Source organism: Homalodisca vitripennis, chromosome 1 (assembly GCF_021130785.1).
Source record: "Homalodisca vitripennis isolate AUS2020 chromosome 1, UT_GWSS_2.1, whole genome shotgun sequence".
Lineage (NCBI taxonomy): Eukaryota > Metazoa > Arthropoda > Insecta > Hemiptera > Cicadellidae > Homalodisca > Homalodisca vitripennis.
In genome coordinates this window covers 95,659,283-95,677,811 of record NC_060207.1, presented here as the reverse complement: position 1 = coordinate 95,677,811, position 18,529 = coordinate 95,659,283, and positions in this window count along the sequence as shown.

The following is an 18,529-nucleotide window of genomic DNA, read 5'->3' as shown; positions in this document are numbered from 1 at the left end:
ACCATTTTCCCTTTTCAGATTGATTCTTTGCTCTGCATTAAAAGCTGCCCAATCTGTTTTCATTGGATTTTTGTAGGTCTCATATACTCGTATGTTTTTCTACCTCATTATAAGAGATATAGTTATGATCTGAAGTAGATGCTTCATCTAGCACACACACTCCAGTTTAGAACTTTAGTAGCAATTTAGCTGCTAGCCAAAAACCTCTTCTAAGACCTATAACAATCTAAGATCTCTTCTCTTATCCATGTACTTTCTCTTTGTACCAAAGTTAGTCTACGGCCTTGTTTTAGAATAACTAAATTAAATTCTGCTACAACGTCTAAGACATACTCATTCTGGATGTTGCTGCTTCCCCAGCAACAACAATCAACCAACCAACAACAGTTTTTTTACTGTTTTTTGTGGCAACCGACAATTAGGTGCCTTTTAATTAGAGTTCCAACATCCTCAATACACCTCATTTTTTGTAGTTGGCGGTGGTTTTTAATCTATTGTATAGAATTGTATAGGAGGTAAACTGCTGCAAACAGGATTCTGATGTTGCCATCACCTGTCTGCAAGTGCACCTATGTCAGGGTTGTGTCTGTGGAACACATTTGTGCCTTTTTAATGATTTAATTTTCTTACTGACATAATATGTACATGCCGTTAGGGTTGATACTGCCAGCATCATAAATCAACTTACCTTTAGCAGTGCTCATCCCCATCACTTGGCTGCCGACGGTCCATGGTTCTCGCATTTGGACCTAGCCTATATCATCAGCCAGGACCTTCTGGCAGAGCGTTGTCGTAGCTGCTCTGCTGTGGCGAACGTTTATCTGGAACACCTGTATCATCCTCTATTGATCGTTTCCTCCCTGCAGCTTGAAGCTATCGAAATAAGTATACTATTTTGAAACAAAATTAAACAAATGAAAATATTATGTCCATAAGGAGTCTTATAGCATTTAATCTCCCACTACCTAAAAACGTTTATATATAATAATAACTCCTAGAATGTAACCGTCCAAGATGGCCGATTATCTTAGTATCTAATATCACAGCACCTACAAAATTGGCTGTGTTGTACATACGTAAAGAATAATGCAAATTTAATGTCTGGTACTGCATAAAGTGCGTGTTTTGTGTCGCCTGTGGTATGTCACTTTACACTTGATAGCCGGTGGTATACGATTATGTGCTCTACCACTTAATGTTACGAGGCCGCAACCTTGTGTGGTTGGTTGTTTATGCCTCTACCATAAATACGAGTATGTTAACCACATATCTCAAAAATTCTATGTTCATGGATGTTGTGGGGTTTAAAGTTAAATCCCAATCACTTTTAGAATATATATTATTTTCAGAAAAGTATAATAAACAATATACATAATTCAAACAACCAGTAAAATAAAGGTGAGGGATACCACCTAGGACACTGGTGATAGACCAAGATGAACGCAAGCATACACAACTACACCAGACAAAATTTGGCCTGAGGTGTTTATCTGCCACAGACTCTCACACTGGGTATTCATGGACAGTTAGAGTTAAATTAAGGCAAGGCCTAATTTTTTGAATTTAATAGTGCCTCATTTTTGCAGAATTTTTATTTTTCCTTTTTCAGAAGAGAACTTTGATTATTTTAAATTTGTTGCATCTGACATTTTCAGAGGTCAATTTTGGTTACATGCTATTCAGACACTCTAATTTGTACTAATTTGTACCATAATTGGTTTTATAAGAAAATCTCAATTTCTATCTTGGCTATTCTTCAAGATAGAATAGCCAAGACTTAAATAACAACTATAGCAACACGAAATCTATACCTTTCTACAAATGAATCTTCATCAATAAACCGAAGCTCCTCTCCTTACAATTTATAGTTTGTACACAATGCAAGCTGTAACTAATTTAAAAATCTCTACCACAGCAAGGGAGTTTATAATCCTTTAAAGGGAATTTTAGGTACTAGTATAGTATAGTGTAAAGTTGAGTGGCGGTTTTTACACATTTATGTATAATACAACACTATCAAGTTCTATTGAGTCCAAGTATAGATAGATTGATTCATAACCACATAGAACCACTTAACTTAACAGTAGTTGTATAACCGAAGTCACTGCACTTTCCCTGTTCGTACAGCCAGGACTGGTCGCTTCAGTCGCTCCACCTCGTACATGACGCATACGTACACACGTACACTGTATAGCTAATCACCCTATTGTCCGGCGGTTGCATACTCCATACCTGCTTTAGTTATGCTGTATGCAGTTAGCACTCACTATCTGTTAAATGTAAGTAGCTGACACAATACTTATAGTATTTTCGTGAGGACACTAGCTTTAACAGGTATGAAGACACTAAAAAATTGAAACAAAATTAGACAACAGTTGCAGTTGTAGCCTGTTATTTTCTATCACACAATGCAGATTCCTATTTTAAATAAAAATAACGGGATTGGTGCAAAGGTTTTATAAAGGCCATTTTCTATTTTAATTTAAAATTTTTTATCATGTGGTAAAAGAATTAATGATTCTGTTCACAAATTGAATTTCGAATAATAATTTTCACGTAACTGATTATCTTTTGCTCATTTACTGAATTGTAATTAATCATTCCAACTAATTGTTATTAATATACAAGATTTTATAATAAAATCGTATATACCTTTAAGGAACCATTTGCAGCTTTAAATTTAGGTACAACAATTTAGATGCATAGCCGAAATTCACCAATAACTTTATTTAAAAACAATATTTTACTTTAAAGAGTTTTACTCTTCGAAAGAGAGGGAACAGTAATACGTTAACTTGATTTAACACCTTGTATTTCTTGTGTCGATATTCAGAAATAAAATAACAACTTAATAAACAAGAATAATCAATTTTTATCTTTATCTAATTTTAAATAATTATTTAACAAAACAACTAAGATAAACTGCAACTAAAGCATCAGAACTCTGATTTTGAAGTTAGTAAAAAGTCCTTAATTTTAAATGAGATCCTTAGTTCCTTGCAAGTGCAGTACATTTTAAATGAAAACGTGTCCTAGGTATAGTACGAATACAGTGAGGTGTTTGTTCACTTGAAAGATCACTCACCCAATTAAATAGTGTGGCAATACCAGCGCCGAAGCAGATTAAGACAGTTTGTAGAATTCCCAGACCTAGATTGTGAAAGGGTTGCAGATAGGGCCGGATGTGTGTGGCAAGTGTGACCTGATCTCCAGGTAACACAAGAGTTTCCACTTGAAAGTTGCAGCCTAAGATATGAAACTGAGCTTAATCATTAAAAATTCAGCTAAGGTTAAAGTAATATATCAACAAAATTAATAATTTACTTTCTTACCTTAAGCTAAGTTATTTCTGAACTTAGAAATAAAAATATGTGCATATCTCCATTAACCCTCTTTGAAATATAAGTAATTATATGCCATTGTTCTGAAACAATCTTTAAGATTTCAGATCATATCCTCGCCATGGCTAGTTCTCCACTCGCTGTCCCCGACTACCACTAGAGAAATCTGACAATCCCTGTGTCGTGTCCTTGTGTAGTGCAATAGTATATGTATTGAAATTGAGAAGGTAAAAATAAAACTTCATTTTACATAACTGGTTTATTTAACATTAGATTATGAAAACAACAAGGAGTTACCCGCGGCTTCACACGCAAGTTTCAGGTTTTGCACCAGTATGAGCACGTTTGTAAGAGAATCGAGAGATTTAGTTTAATTAATATAATTGTATAACGTGACTTAAATTATTTACTTATAACTTTTTACGATGAATTGCTTTTCACTAAAGTGCCACTTTTAGCTACACATATAATGGAGAGTAGCTACACATATGATGGACACTAGCTACATATATGATGGAGAGTAGCTACATATATGATGGACACTAGCTACATATATGATGGACAATATCTACTTATATGATGGAGAATAGCTACATAAATGATGGAGATTAGCTACATATATGATGGACACTAGCTACATATATGATGGACAGTATCTACATATATGATGGAGAGTATCTACGTATATGATGGAGAATAGCTACATAAATGATGGAGATTAGCTACGTATATGATGGGAGAGTAGCTACGTATATGATGGAGAGTAGCTACATATATGATGGATATTAGCTACATATGTATATGATGGAGAGCAGCTACGTGTATGATGGAGAGTAGCTACATATATGATGGAGATTAGCTATATATATGATGGAGAGTAGCTATGTACATGATGGGTGGGTGGTTTGGCTGACAAAATTCTACAAAATATAAATGCAGTATATCCTAACATCATGTTTACTACACACGTAAGAGCAGTTGTTTACTATGTTCAGACGAAAGGTCAACAAGGACATCAAACAAGAGTATAGGTCATTCGGTATGTATTCACTATGGTTCAAGTGAATATTATTTCCGACTTCATTGTTAACTTTGCCTTCTTCCCACGATCAAAAAATGTGTTAAAAAGTGTATTTTTATGGTAATTGTACTTTTATCCGATCTTATTATTTTTGTTCCATAGCTTCTTTTGCCTCTTTCTCGATGAAGAAAAATATATATACATACGCAGCTCTGACAACCTACTTTTGTTAAAAGGCAACTAATTAAGGTTTCATAACAGTCTTTAAATGTAAAGTAAATGTTACACTACATTGTCTCTTATATCTGCACTGCTAGCAGTTACCTACTGCTATTTTGCACGCAATTTAGTAATTGTTGCACGTGTATGACACTGCTGGTTCGATACGAATATATCCGACGCCAATGTTGAGTTTGCCTTGTTGCCACAACGATCAAGAAAATATGTCAAAATGTTTATAGTTATGGCCATTATTATTAACTTGTTCTTAGCATGATATGTTCCATATTTGATTTTACCTTGTTTCCCGATCAAGAAAATATATATCATAGATCAGAGAAGCCCACTCTGTCAAAAGTGAACTAAAATGAGTTTTATATCAGTCTTTACATTTATAGTAAAAGTTAGATGGTGACCTTATCTTTTAGATCTAATGCTTAGTATTTGATAAAAGTGTACAGTTAAAACTACATTATTAATGAGACTAAGCGTTTTTTTTTTCTTTATAAACTGAAAAATATTGTTTAATATTTTAGAACATTTAGAGCTGGAATTAGTATATTAGTTCAAAAGCACAGTCACGCGAACTTTAAACTAACATCGTACGTGCCGACTGCTTCAAAGACAATCTTCGGGTACTTGAGTTGATGAGTACTTACCTAATCGCTGAAATCTAAAACGGCTTTTAAAATAATGCTTAATCCTACCATTATTAAAAATTCCTCATATTAGAATGTACTCACTATAAATGAAAACGAATTGAAAATAGTATACAATTAAATGTTTCAGATTTTAAAATTATTTTCAGATATGTTTTATTTCGTTTTCAGGATTTCGTTGATCTTCCCAGGTGGTTTTAAGATTTTGTTGTGTTCAACGACGTGGTCTAGGAACTTTATGCGTTCTTGAAAGAAAGAACACTTTTCTTGGTTGAGGTGTCAAATTTATGCAGTTGCTTGAGACAAACGTACAAGTTGGATCTGCATTCTCTCATTGTTGAGCTGTGGACAACGACGTCGTCAAACTAGTGTTTGGTCTTGGGTACCATTTCCGAGAATTTGGTCGATGATACGGTTGAATTCTGCTGGTGCTGTTCATTCTGTACGTTCCTCGGTGAGTTGTTATTGTTTGTATCGTCGACCTGGATGTGTAGATAAGCTACACCTTGTATCGGCAGACGTATTTGGAGTTTCGTATATTGTTTAGTAGAAGTTCGGTTTTCTTGATTTGATAGAGGGAGTTTATCAATGTTTTGTTCACTCCTACTTTATAGTCGACACAGAGGCACACTGCACTGTCTGCTTTAGGAATGAGTACAAGGGGACAGCTACTTTCCCCTACTTTGCCCCAATCGCTAGTGTCGCTCTTTCTGATTATTCCTTTCGCTTCGAGAGAACCTAGCTAAAGATTTACTTTTCTTCGCTATACGTAAGGAACATCACGTTCTCTGTTATATACGGGCTTGGTGCCTTCTCGTAGCTTGAGTGAAACTTTGAAATCAGGTACGCTACCTATTTTCTGTCCAAACAATACAGGGAATGTTGATGACACGTCTTCGTTAATGATAGATTTGTAGAGAAATTGCTTGCTGGTTATCGATATCAAATAAGTTATGTCGAGGTTGCGAAGCCATATCCGTACCCCCCCCCCCCCACCAAAGGTCTCGTATAGGCTGGTAGTTGTCGTTTACGATGTAAAACTCACCTTTGAAAGCATTCGATTTGTAACTCACATAATCCACTAACTTCCCACATGGAGTCAAAACATTTTCGAAGTAGATCTAAATGCTATGTTTGTAGTCTTAAGAGGTAAATTTAGATTTAGTTGATTGAACATGTTTCGTGGTATAATGGTATATCCGGACCCTGAGAATACTTTAACTTTTAATGGTGTGTCTTCAATATTTACTACCCTTTTCAATGCTCTGTGATAACAAAATGATCGCTTTCCAAATTCTTTCTACTCTACAAAATAGGTTCCATTTTCTTACAAACAGTTGTTTCGACTATGAAAGTGTTCAAAATTTAGAAAGGTCATAGATTTTAATCGCCCCGCTTAATTTTGTCAGTAGTCATAAAATAAAATCTAAGAAGTTTGTAACCAAGTTAAACGCTAAGTTCTTTAGCCTCAGGCGCAATTAATAACCATTTCTAAGGGCCAGTTAATTTTACAAGACATTCCTTACAATAATAAACTTTTGAAACAATAAGACATTCTAGAGCTCATATTTTATTTTAGGTTCTATATTTTTATTTTTGTCAGTTAAAAATATCACGATAAAAAGTATTTATGAATTACTTTTCTTCGTTTAGGACAAGAAGCCGAGGAACATCTTACTACAATCCTAAAAGAACCTTTGCGCTCGCTTCTGGGGTGATAGGATATGTAGGATGGGTAGGGTTGGATGAGTAGGGGCTGTCTCGTGTCGAAATCCCATGACGAGGGATAGCAGGTACTGTATCTCAATCACGTCGCCGTAAAGAAGGGGAGGCGAGATCTGTTCCATCAAAGAAGATCTGATCCAGTCAAAGCGCAGAGGACAATATTCCCTCATGTTTAGTTTAGCAACAACCATTAACACACTAAGGGAGGTCTACTCACTCCAACAGTCATCATCCGCAGTAAATCGACCTTTACTTTTATTTATGACCTTCCTTTATCTTTGCTTGGAAATTAATTTCTTATAATTATTCAATGGACTAACAGTTTTAAAGTAAACTGCTTTTTCGTACACTATTAACAAATTTACCTTCATGGCGTAGATCGTTTACTTATATTTCTTTTGACTATACCCGGTGTAATCTATAGACAATAATCAATCGTTTGACTTAAATGTAGTAAAAGTAAAAATGTATAATGTATGCCATCACAATGTCATAACATCCGGCATATCATGCACATCAGCCATTAGAGTAATTCAACACTAAAAATGTAAAAGGGGTTTAGCAACACGTTTATGTCCTCAATGTTTTTACGGCTATAGTTGTGAGAAAATGTTAACATTCAGGTGATGACTGTTTAAACTTTATGATCCGTGAAGTGTAGATGGTCCATCAGTGCGAATAAAAACAGCATAAATCTTCCTGCCTTTGGCAAGAAACTCTCGCGAGGAAACTCGTGCTAATACTTTCACACTTTTTTATCAAAAAATACTCTTACAACAATTACTCCAAGAATATTAAATTATTACAATAATTTTCAATTTTATTTTATTTGCAACTCATTGATTGTATAACCTGTTTTGTTTACTTAATTACATTTAAAATTTCGCAGAAAATAAGAGTGACAATAATTCACTTTTTTTAAATATCGTTTTTAAATGGGGAAGTTTCTACGCCAGTGTCATCTTAATTTATTATAATAAATGTTTTAAGCGTAAACCGTCCAAACATATTCGTAAAATTGTTGTGATCTCTTCGAGAATCGAATTCGTTACCTCTTAGTGCTCAGAGAGCAGCTGCTTTGCAATTACGTTTATTGTTGAGAGAAATTAAAGCACATATCAATCAGCATGTTATTTGTATAACATAAAATTTTCATTTAGTTTGAAAAAGTTCTTTAACATAAGTCACAAACTTATCAAGGCTTTAATATTAGGTGGATTGTATAGAAACTATTCAAATCTATTAAATATTACTTCAGGTTGTAAGATGGTGGGTGTTCATTTTCAAAACGGATGATTACAATTTAAGTTCCAAAGGGTTGTAAAAAACGAAAAAGTATTGTCTAAACAATTCTTGACTTTTTCTCACCTTTAATAAAATCTAGACGAAACCGTTGAACAATAAAAAAAAATGTTTTTAGACTTATAATCCTATTTTGAGCATACAACTATTTAGGTATTATTTAATGTTTCAAATTGAAGGCCTTAATAATTTTAAAGAGGAAAATTAATGTCAACTACTCAACAGTTGTCATAGAACGAATGTATGAATTAACCATTACTGTAGTTTAAATCTGATAATTTGAAAATGACACTCGGACATGACGTAGGTCTTTACCTTTCTTCCGACCGCGCCGAAAGGGATATCTTAGTTATTTCAATAAAATGATAACTATCCGTAGAGGTAAATATGAAGATGTCTCGCTGAGGAAACCGATTAACTGTTAACGACCATTAAGAATATAATGAAGTCACGTTATAAATATTCGACATACACTTTACATTGTCTGTACGTAAGCAAGCAATATGAAACTTTGAAAAACCAAATCTCAAACATTGCATCTTGTATAACGGCATGTTGTAAACGAAAAAACCGTCCCTGCTTTGGATGTCCAAAAACATGGTTTGCCCAAAAAATATAAATACTTTCTTCTTATTTCATTCTACACTATACTTTATAAGTTTGAGTAAAAACATGACATGTATTAAAAAGGCTCTTATTGTCAATGTAGACATATTTTTGGTTCAATAGTTTAAAAGTTAGGAAAATAAAATAAACTTTTTTGCCTAAAAAATACAAATACCTTAAAAAACCTTTTTGTTTTTTATTTAATAGTGGTAAATAACTGTTATATTCCAGATAAACACTGCTTTCAGTACTTCGCAGTTGTAAGTTTTGTTTTGAAAGATAAAAATGCGCAAGATTGGGATATATTTTCAAGTAAACTCTCAAGTAGAAATATTATACAGTGTTTTATACATTTCCTAGAAAGGTGTCTCAAGTTCCATCCCTCCATCTTTATCCATCAAAAACTAAACAGAATGTATTCGTACTTCTAACTCACACTGTATATCATACTCGGAAGGAAAATTGTCAATGAGGGCATTCATCTTAAAAAGATAATGTTAAATTAGTTCAAGATCCAAAGAAGACGACTTAAATCCTTTGGTTATTGATAGTTTCATTTTGTAATGAAACAATACGTGATCTATAGTTTACTTCCTGCAATAGCCTGTTGTTTATTGTAAAAGGCTTGAGGATACAAATCATAGAAAATAGAAAGCAGTAAAATAAAAACCGTGACGAGTAAAGTAACTACTGAGTAATCGGACTCATAGAAGTATGGAGCAGCTAATGCGCGTGCGCGGCTGAGACAATAAGTTCCGTGCACAGCACCGGCGCGGCGCAGCAGAGGTCAAGAGACTGTGCATGCTCTGACACTGCGCATGCGTGACGGCAATAGCTCTAGCACCTCCTGAGAAATGTCAGACTATAGAAAGCGACTAGTCTGTTTACGACATTTACGCATACAAAACGTTATTACGCGTAATAACCCTAATGCGATGCGCGTAATGATGAAAGGTTCATCAGTGTTTCGTGGAATATGTCTGTCTCTTAGACAAAAGTAATGATGTTGCCTACTGAGAAGACACGTAACGGTTCCAATCAGCTCCTTATAAACGGCATTAAAGATGATGGCGATGTGTTTCAGAAATTAGATTTCTTATAGGAACGTGTGTATTTCACACTGCAATATATATGTTTGTACTTTTGGAGGTCATCAGCAATTGGTGTTGATTTTGGAGAATAATTGGTGCTAATTAAAGTAGGTACATGATACGTAAAAATCCTTTATGTTTTGAACTCATATTTCATTGTTGTAGTAGATCACAGTGAGAAAATATTAGATAAATTTTATGAAAAACGGACAAAGGCGTAGTTTTAAAACTTAACAACTTGGAAGTCGGGCTTTCAAGATTCCTTCAGGCTACGATATGTGAATATTTATGTCTCATGGAGCTTTGTAAAGTGTAAAAGTAACAATCTACGCAGAGGTTATATTTGGTTTTGGAAGCTGGATTTCAACATCCTAGTAATATATCAAAGACGCTCCTGAAGGGTTCACTTCTATATGTAGCTTATGTAGCAAGTACAACCTATACTGGGTACAGCAAAGAAACGACGTGTCACTTAAATATGGGCAATCCAATGTATATCTAGGAATGCACATCACTAACCACAAACGGCGAGATAATGGGGTAAAAAGTTAGTCGACTCTGAAGGATTATTGCATGTTGGAGTGGATCCTAAACATGACATGTTTTTAAAACCCTAAACACAAAGAAATATGACTTCTCTGGCCCACTTTAACGGGAAGAGGCTAGAGCAGAGCCAGCCAGTAAGCAATATGACTGAGATAGTGTCCCGTTATCCCTCCTCATGGGATATCGATAGGAGGCGGCCCTACCCCCAACATTACCCATTTTGATTATTCTGTCACTTCCGGAGCAGCGCAAAGGTCCATTAAAGACTGAATGAAATGAGAGGAATAATGTTAAAATAGGGTTTTCTTACCCTATTTTAACATTAAAGGCAAGAATTAAACTATCGTAGTTGTGATTCATTGAAAACTTCGTCGCTTTAAGGAATAAAGGGCGTATCTCAAAAATGTTCAATATTACGACAAGACTACCATCATGTTAATGACGACGCGCTCTATCCATCTGTATAGTCACCTTAAAGCTGTTGAGATGGTCTCTTAGCCGTAACCCGGTAAAAAAGACTTTACAAGATTTCTTCTGAAGTCTCCAATGCGTGTGATATATAACTATGTGTAGCATCTTCTGCGTTCTGGCCATGGTATGTTCATAGAAAATGAGGGAACTTTTTTATATTTTTGAAGGTACTCAAGGAGTGAAGTACAATAGTATTATAGATAATCTCTGTGTTGTTTTACAGTATTACAGTTGTAAAAAGTTACAAACAGTTACAAAAAGTATTACAGTTGGGATACGTTGAGGAGATATTGCATCCTAGCACATGGGTATATCTAACAACTTCAACAAACTATCTCAAGACAAACTGGTGTATATCGAGATAGTATGTTTGTGATGAGCGGATTTGGGGGATATTTCCATTAGCTTAGGGCGTAACTCAAAATACGCCTCTTCGTCATGAAAATATGCAGACTCCCTCGATTTCAAAGTGAGTGACGTCCAGAACACTTAACATTGCTGTGCATATTCAGTAGGTTTTTGAAAGGCGAAAGACAGTTTTTGTTAACAGCTTTTATTGGAATATGCCATTTACAGCTACAGCTACTGACGTCAAACAACAAGATGCTAAAAATAATACAATGTGTGATCCTAGGAAGTCTAAGAGTGTTTATTTTTCCTTCTTAAGTATGGCGAACTACAAACAGTATGTAAAACAATGTTTTTGAGTAATTTATCCGTTAGAAAATTTAAGTTAAGAATATGTATTTTTATGTTATTACTTTACTGTACTGTACTTTTATGTGTATACTTTAGCATTGGCTATTTTTCATAAGTAACTTTTATTTTTCCTTTCAAATTATTAGCTTAATTGGAAAATAACTGTTTTATAACAAATAAATTCGTCTTTTTTAATGACATTGTTTACTTATTACATTATAAGTCCATTACATTACAAGTCCTTCCTTGGCAATGGCAATATTTTTAACTTTATATTATTCTTCTAGCACAAGTTTTACGACCATAATAACTTCATGAATATTTTAAATATTTCGTTCCAACAATCAACAGTTTCGTTCCTACTTTAACATACCAAATTATTTTAAATTACAATTTTGAAATAAACAGTACTACACATTCTTATTTGTATCTAAATGATGTAAACAGTGGCCTTTATTTTTTATACTTAATAAATTAAGTACATTATTATTTATTTAGAAATATGCGCATCTAACCCCTATGATTACCATTCAATAAATTAATTTTAAGACAGTAGGGCATATCTCAATAATTTGTAAAAAATCTGTAAAACCAAAAACGTGTTTTGAATGTTAATTGAACATAATGAAATTGAAAACGTGATATGCATATTTTGCCGATAATTCAGCAATTCGGTTGATAAATGACTATAACAATTTCATTAACTTGGGTAAAATCACAAAATTGGCTCTCCTGAAATGTAGCAAAAAATGAGACACCTCTTTTTGTCCTGAGAGCACGACTTATTTAAACCCTTCAGACACCTTTTTATTAGTAATCAACACTTGTTATGAAACGTTCGGCCTCAAAATAAAGTTTATACTTACATCTCACTCCATTCTTATTCCTCTCGAATAAGAATTTGGGTATGTCAGCACCTCAAGATATGATCACTTCAAGTGATTAATTAACACGGTATAAGCAATAATTGGTATTTATAATCACAGTCTCCTTTTTTAACGTAAATATTAGTTTAAATACGACAGAGTACTCACATAAATGGTTTTCAATTTCTCTTATTGCCGCGCTTCCTGAATGAAATGTCAAGAGTCGCAGCGAATCTGCAAGGAAGTCTCCAAAACCACTCACGTGACAGGGCCGTGTTATCTGTGGGGTCAAGGGGCAACCGTGCCTCCCTCCCCCCTCAAACAAACACACTCACACACGTGAGCTTGTGCAGTGGCACTAATGGGGATTACACAACGACTCACACACCTCTTCGGAGACAGGTGTTATCAAGACGTCTCGTGGGAAGTTTTACATTCTCAGAACGAAGAGAAAACACTAAACCATGTTCAACAGATTATTATTTTTTTTACTCAAAACACAGTGTTGCTAAACACTGCATGGATGATTATTATGGTGAGTTGGTCTCGGCTATCTCTAGATTCTTGGAGCAATTTTAACGGTAAAACTGAGTAAAAATTCAAAAAAGTATATTTTTTATAGTTTAGTTATAGTTAACTTGTTCACAGCAGAAAACTTAACTGAAAATATAATGTTGCACTCTATTAAATTATTATGATATCAACATAAATAGCAAAAAATATCAATTGAATTCAAAATATAATGGTAGCCGAGTTAGTAATCAACAAAACTGAAGACAATTATTAAGATTTGTATTAAATATATTTGTAATAGGTTTGTAATTTTGTGATATAAACTAAAATATTTATTTTCTTAACATTCTGATCTAGAGCAACGGGAAAATCATTTCAAGTAATTTTTACTACGGGAATATTATGTTTGTAACAGTTACCAGTATTGTTCAATTTGTATTGTATATTAAATTATACTTTCTCGTCAGTATTTTGTTTGTTACGCTTTTCCCCAACAAGGCGGTAGATTGGAGAAGATTAATCCGTTTACAAATCTTACTTATCTTTGTTTTACGGAAAATTTAAGTTACAATCTAAAGATAGACTAAAACATTGTTAGCTAGACTGAAACAGGCAGTAAAAATGTAGGTATAAGAACAACAACACGGATGATAATAATTCGATTTAATTGCCAATTCCTAGTATGTGTCTTTCAAGCGAGAAGAGATAAATCGGTCCAATTTAGAGAAAGGTGGGCCTTTTCATTCCGTGCAATGGTGTGCGTGAATCCCACTTAAATCAGAATGTTCTTCCGAGATTTAACACACAATAGAAGTGTCAGGGTTCAAGATGAAAGGTAATCTGAGAAGATCACGACCGGTTGTTGGTATAAGGAAAGCGCAAGTTCAGCCCGGCTACTGAAGGCGGAATAGCGGTAACCACCTGGCGACTGCACCATTCAACCTTCGTGCCACACAACTGGTTTGTGCGTCCCATTCTGTAGTATGGTCTCTTCGCCAATTGCCGTGTTCCTGCGGCACTTCCGTAGCCAGACCGACAGAGGATGCTTGCTTATGTAACAATCGGTGCTCACTTGTGTCACTGGATCCGTTTCACGTTTATTAATGATAAACATACATACACATTGACATGTCTAGTAGCCAGTAGACAGTCACACAACAACATACGTAACAATTCACACTATTACCTTAAGCCCAGTCATGCGTAGACTGTAATAGAGTGTACTTGGTATACTGGCGCTCTCATGCGTTTATTGGATAAAGCTAAAGAATATAAATATTCCTTCCAGGTAATCTTCAGAACTTCATCGGTATATACCTATATATCTTCGTAGCCCAATGAGGTTATATGAATGTTGAATTTAACTCCAGTTCACCTTCCTCTTTGTGTCTAGAACTGATGCTGTTACTTCTGGAATTTGGAGTCATGTTTGTCTAAAGAAATCAGCTCTTGATAGAAAAGTCCTTGATACTTAAAACTTGGTACATAGATTCTTCTGGGTCCAAGGAAGAACTCTTGAGTTTTGTGTTTGGAAGGTTTATAGAAGGGAAAAATAAAATTGTAACAATTTTACATTTGTCTTATCATTAACCATGATGGTAATTATAGAATAATCCGAATGCATTAGATCTTATCGTGTGGAACAGTAGCAAAACTCTTGGAATTAATTTATTGCATTGATTAACAAGGTTTTGATCAGGTTCCGTCGGATCCTTTCGGTAGTTTTGATTTATTTTAAACCAACTTTAGCACTATGATTGAATTCCATTAAGGGTATTTCAATATGAAGCGCCAGTGAAATTTATTCATCAAAGTTGCAATTCACGAATTGTTTAAATTGTTAGTGCAGTGAAGCCAATCCTTTATTGGAATTGTGTAGACTATTCTTCAAAATTTTACAGCAATATTTATTATTAACTACTGCCAAGACACTTCAGTAGACATTGTTCTGTCGATGGCAACACAAGCATATTCTGTCTTTATTACTGCCTTGACCCATGTGACATTTCTCTCCTTCGGGAAATGAATTACACATTATTGTAGATGAATTTCACATATGCTTTATTTTTCATGTCCGTATATAGAAAAATACGATTATAATGAACTCTCTTGTTACTAAACACAAAGGTTCGTTAGTAGTTTTCGTTATAGGACTCAAAAAGTGACGTCAACTACAGTTAAATTTTAAAACAACATGATACTTTATGTCCTGCATTAAAAACTGAAATATTTGTATCATTCTTGAGCTTGGAAAACATATACAGTTAAATTGATTTTTACTTTATCGACATTGTACTAGTGCTGTATGTGAGTATTATATAATTATATCCAGTAAAGCTCTCTAATAGCTACATTTAAATACTTTTACGATTAAAAATATTGAATTAACCACTATTTTGAACTGGTTTGAGATACCGAGCAATAAGTTTCATTGTTAGTTTACTTTTATATACGTATAAAAGAGGTGTGACTTGATTGGAGTGTTTATTTTTTAAAATTTTAAGTTGGGTCTAGCATTTGATATTTTGTGGGCAAGGACAATCATGTGATACTAACCAAAAGTGCAATTTTGTACCCTATATAGATATACTGCGTTAGGTTTTTCTAGGTGCGGTCGTTATTAGTTACTAACCTCACTTTTATTCGCCCCGTAGAGGAAACACGTGAGAATTTTGTATCTATGTCATAAGGTACCTAAACGCTTTAAGTTAATCGATACTATTTTAGCCACTTTTATTGTAAATATCGCATTATGATTTGAAGTATTTTTTATGAAACATCATTACATCACATGAACCTTGTCTTCACGCCTTTACGTAATGACAGTGAGTTTTACATTCTTAATTGATTTTTTGATTGTAATCTTAACAAGTATAGACTAAATATTGAGTAGCAAGGAAACGAAAAGAGAAGTTTGGAAGTGGTTTCAGTACCTACATCTAAGTGATTCGTTGACATAAAAAACTGCTCTCAGAGACCCGCTATTTCAAACCGTCATTTTTCTTGTCCCCATATTGCAATTTCTAGAAAAACATCGAATGCAATCCATGTACAAATGGAGCAAATATTCAGTACAGTATTAATGAGTTTACGTAAGCTCATTCGCCCTTTGGAACAGGTTTAGACATGCTGAACTAGATAATTTCACTGTCAAGGTAACCAGTGGTAATCTTCTTACCCCACTGAGCTGAATGCGGCAGCAACAGAGCCAGTTCCACGCCTGAATACACTGACTGATACATTTTGTAGCACAGATTATGCTCGGTCAATATACACGCTAATAATGCACTGATCTCCTTTAAAAGAAAATTAAAAACAAATAAACAAACAAATAACAAATAACATACTAACACTGTAGTTCAAAATTAAATAGTTTTGGGCCGCCCAGTCAATAATGCGTGAGGCATAATCTAGCCTTGATATTATAACATTTATACTTTCAAACCTGTTCATTGAATTAATATATAGTCATAGATCATAAGGAAAGATAAAACTTTGAATGGACCGTACATTCGAAGAAAAATGAAAATTTTAAACAACAAAAACATTGCGGTTATTGTACGGTTATTATACGAATAATGGTATTAACTTAACATTAAGTGCAGATGTTCAATGGAATACTAGATGTCTACTTATAATCAATTATAATATGTCAAGTAATAATTTAAATTGTTATTGTTATTAAAGGCTACCGTGATACATAACTTTTGGCAAATCATCTTGAATAAGAAACCAGTGTGACTATGCAGATAAAAATTTCTACATTACCATTGATAGTTAAAATACAGAATCATCCTCATTCACAGACAATACTACAAATTTTAAAGCCTACGTTGGGAAAGTTATTTGAATGTAAAAATCTTAGTTCTTAGACTTATGAAGTAGTATAATAACTAGTATTTAAATTTTCCGGTTCACACTATGTTGAAAAAATATTGATACATTTAAAAACTTGTAATATTTCAGTCTCGCCGTAGAAATACATTTTCAATCAGCAGATGTTAAACCGTAACTGCCAATAAAACATCTGCGTATACAGGGGAGCTGGGAGCTATCTGTAATAGTTAGATTGTATATATGATAAAACAGTGGTCAATATGAACCCTGACGTAAAGCCAAAATACTACCAAACACCCCTCCAAACGTTACAGTCTGGCTCGTCTTCCACAGGCTCATGGGGAAGAACAAAGGAGACTGAAATCCCCAATACTCGACAAAGAACTCCCCCACGCGATTTGTGGAGTGGTAATCATGACCTGGCAATTCCAACTCTGTATTGAAAGCCTGTAAGTTGGGAGAATTGGTCGGTCCCTTGATATTAGTATTAAAGGCAAAACAAACTTACTGTCGAAAACTGAAGGGATATACTGGAGGCGACTACGCGGGATATACTCCCGACATCTTGTCTTAACTGTTTGTTTAGCCTTGTTTGACCTCCCAGTTATCTCTCTCAGAGAGCTGATCGTAACGACTTACAGCAACTTTCAAACTTCTTAACCAAAACTGGGCGAAATCTCCTGATTTCTCTCGTTCGGAACTATAAAGCGGTGAAATCTTACGAATTCCAGTATCAATATTTTTCGTTACTAATGGACGTTTATGATGAGGTTTATGATTATGACCTTCTTTGTTTGAAGTTTGTTTTTTAAGTTGGTTAAAGTGTGTTTGTTTGAACTGACGGAAAAGTGTATAACCTTTATATACTCTTAATTGCACGTTGATTTTTTAATATATGAAAAATAAAATATTAGCTTTAATTCAATAGGGTGATTGGGTTGTCTTTCTTTAGTTTACATTTCCATTCTACTTTTAAGCTCTAGCTAGTGTGGGAAATTTTCGATAATAACACAATCTGTTAAGACAACTAAACACATGAGATAATTGAGAAATGGGTCAACAAAATGCAATCCCTTCTACAAGAATGAAATGAGACGGAACTATCTAGATTTAGAGTTTTTTCATATAAAGGAACGTGTGCTTTCCAGACGTTAAATATTCCATTCTTTCATAGGGTAATACGAGATGTTTGAAATCTTCAGGAAGAGGTGTAATTTTATAAAGTATGCGTCGAACTTATAACTGAGTAAAGCTGAGAGTATGTTCGAATCATAGGTATTCAATCCCTCCACACATTGTGTTGTAAGTGATGTAACAAATCAATCGTCAATCGGTCGTCTTAGCACACAAGTAATTGCAGCCCCCTCGTGGAAGAAAGGGCCAGCCTCTCGCACGGAGAGCTTGGAGTGGATTCCGAAGATGTGGCAAGAGCGAGATGGGCCTGTAATTAGTGGTAGTGTATCGGATACTATTGTACCCGCACTTTCTCCTTCCGGCCGGGCCGATTATGCATACTGTCCGGCAACTTACCTGTTACCTCATGTTCCCATGATCTTTGTCAACGAAGATCAACTCAACATGCAGTTTTGTCCCTGAGACTTTCTCTGCTGCATATTGCACTAGGTCGCTTCTA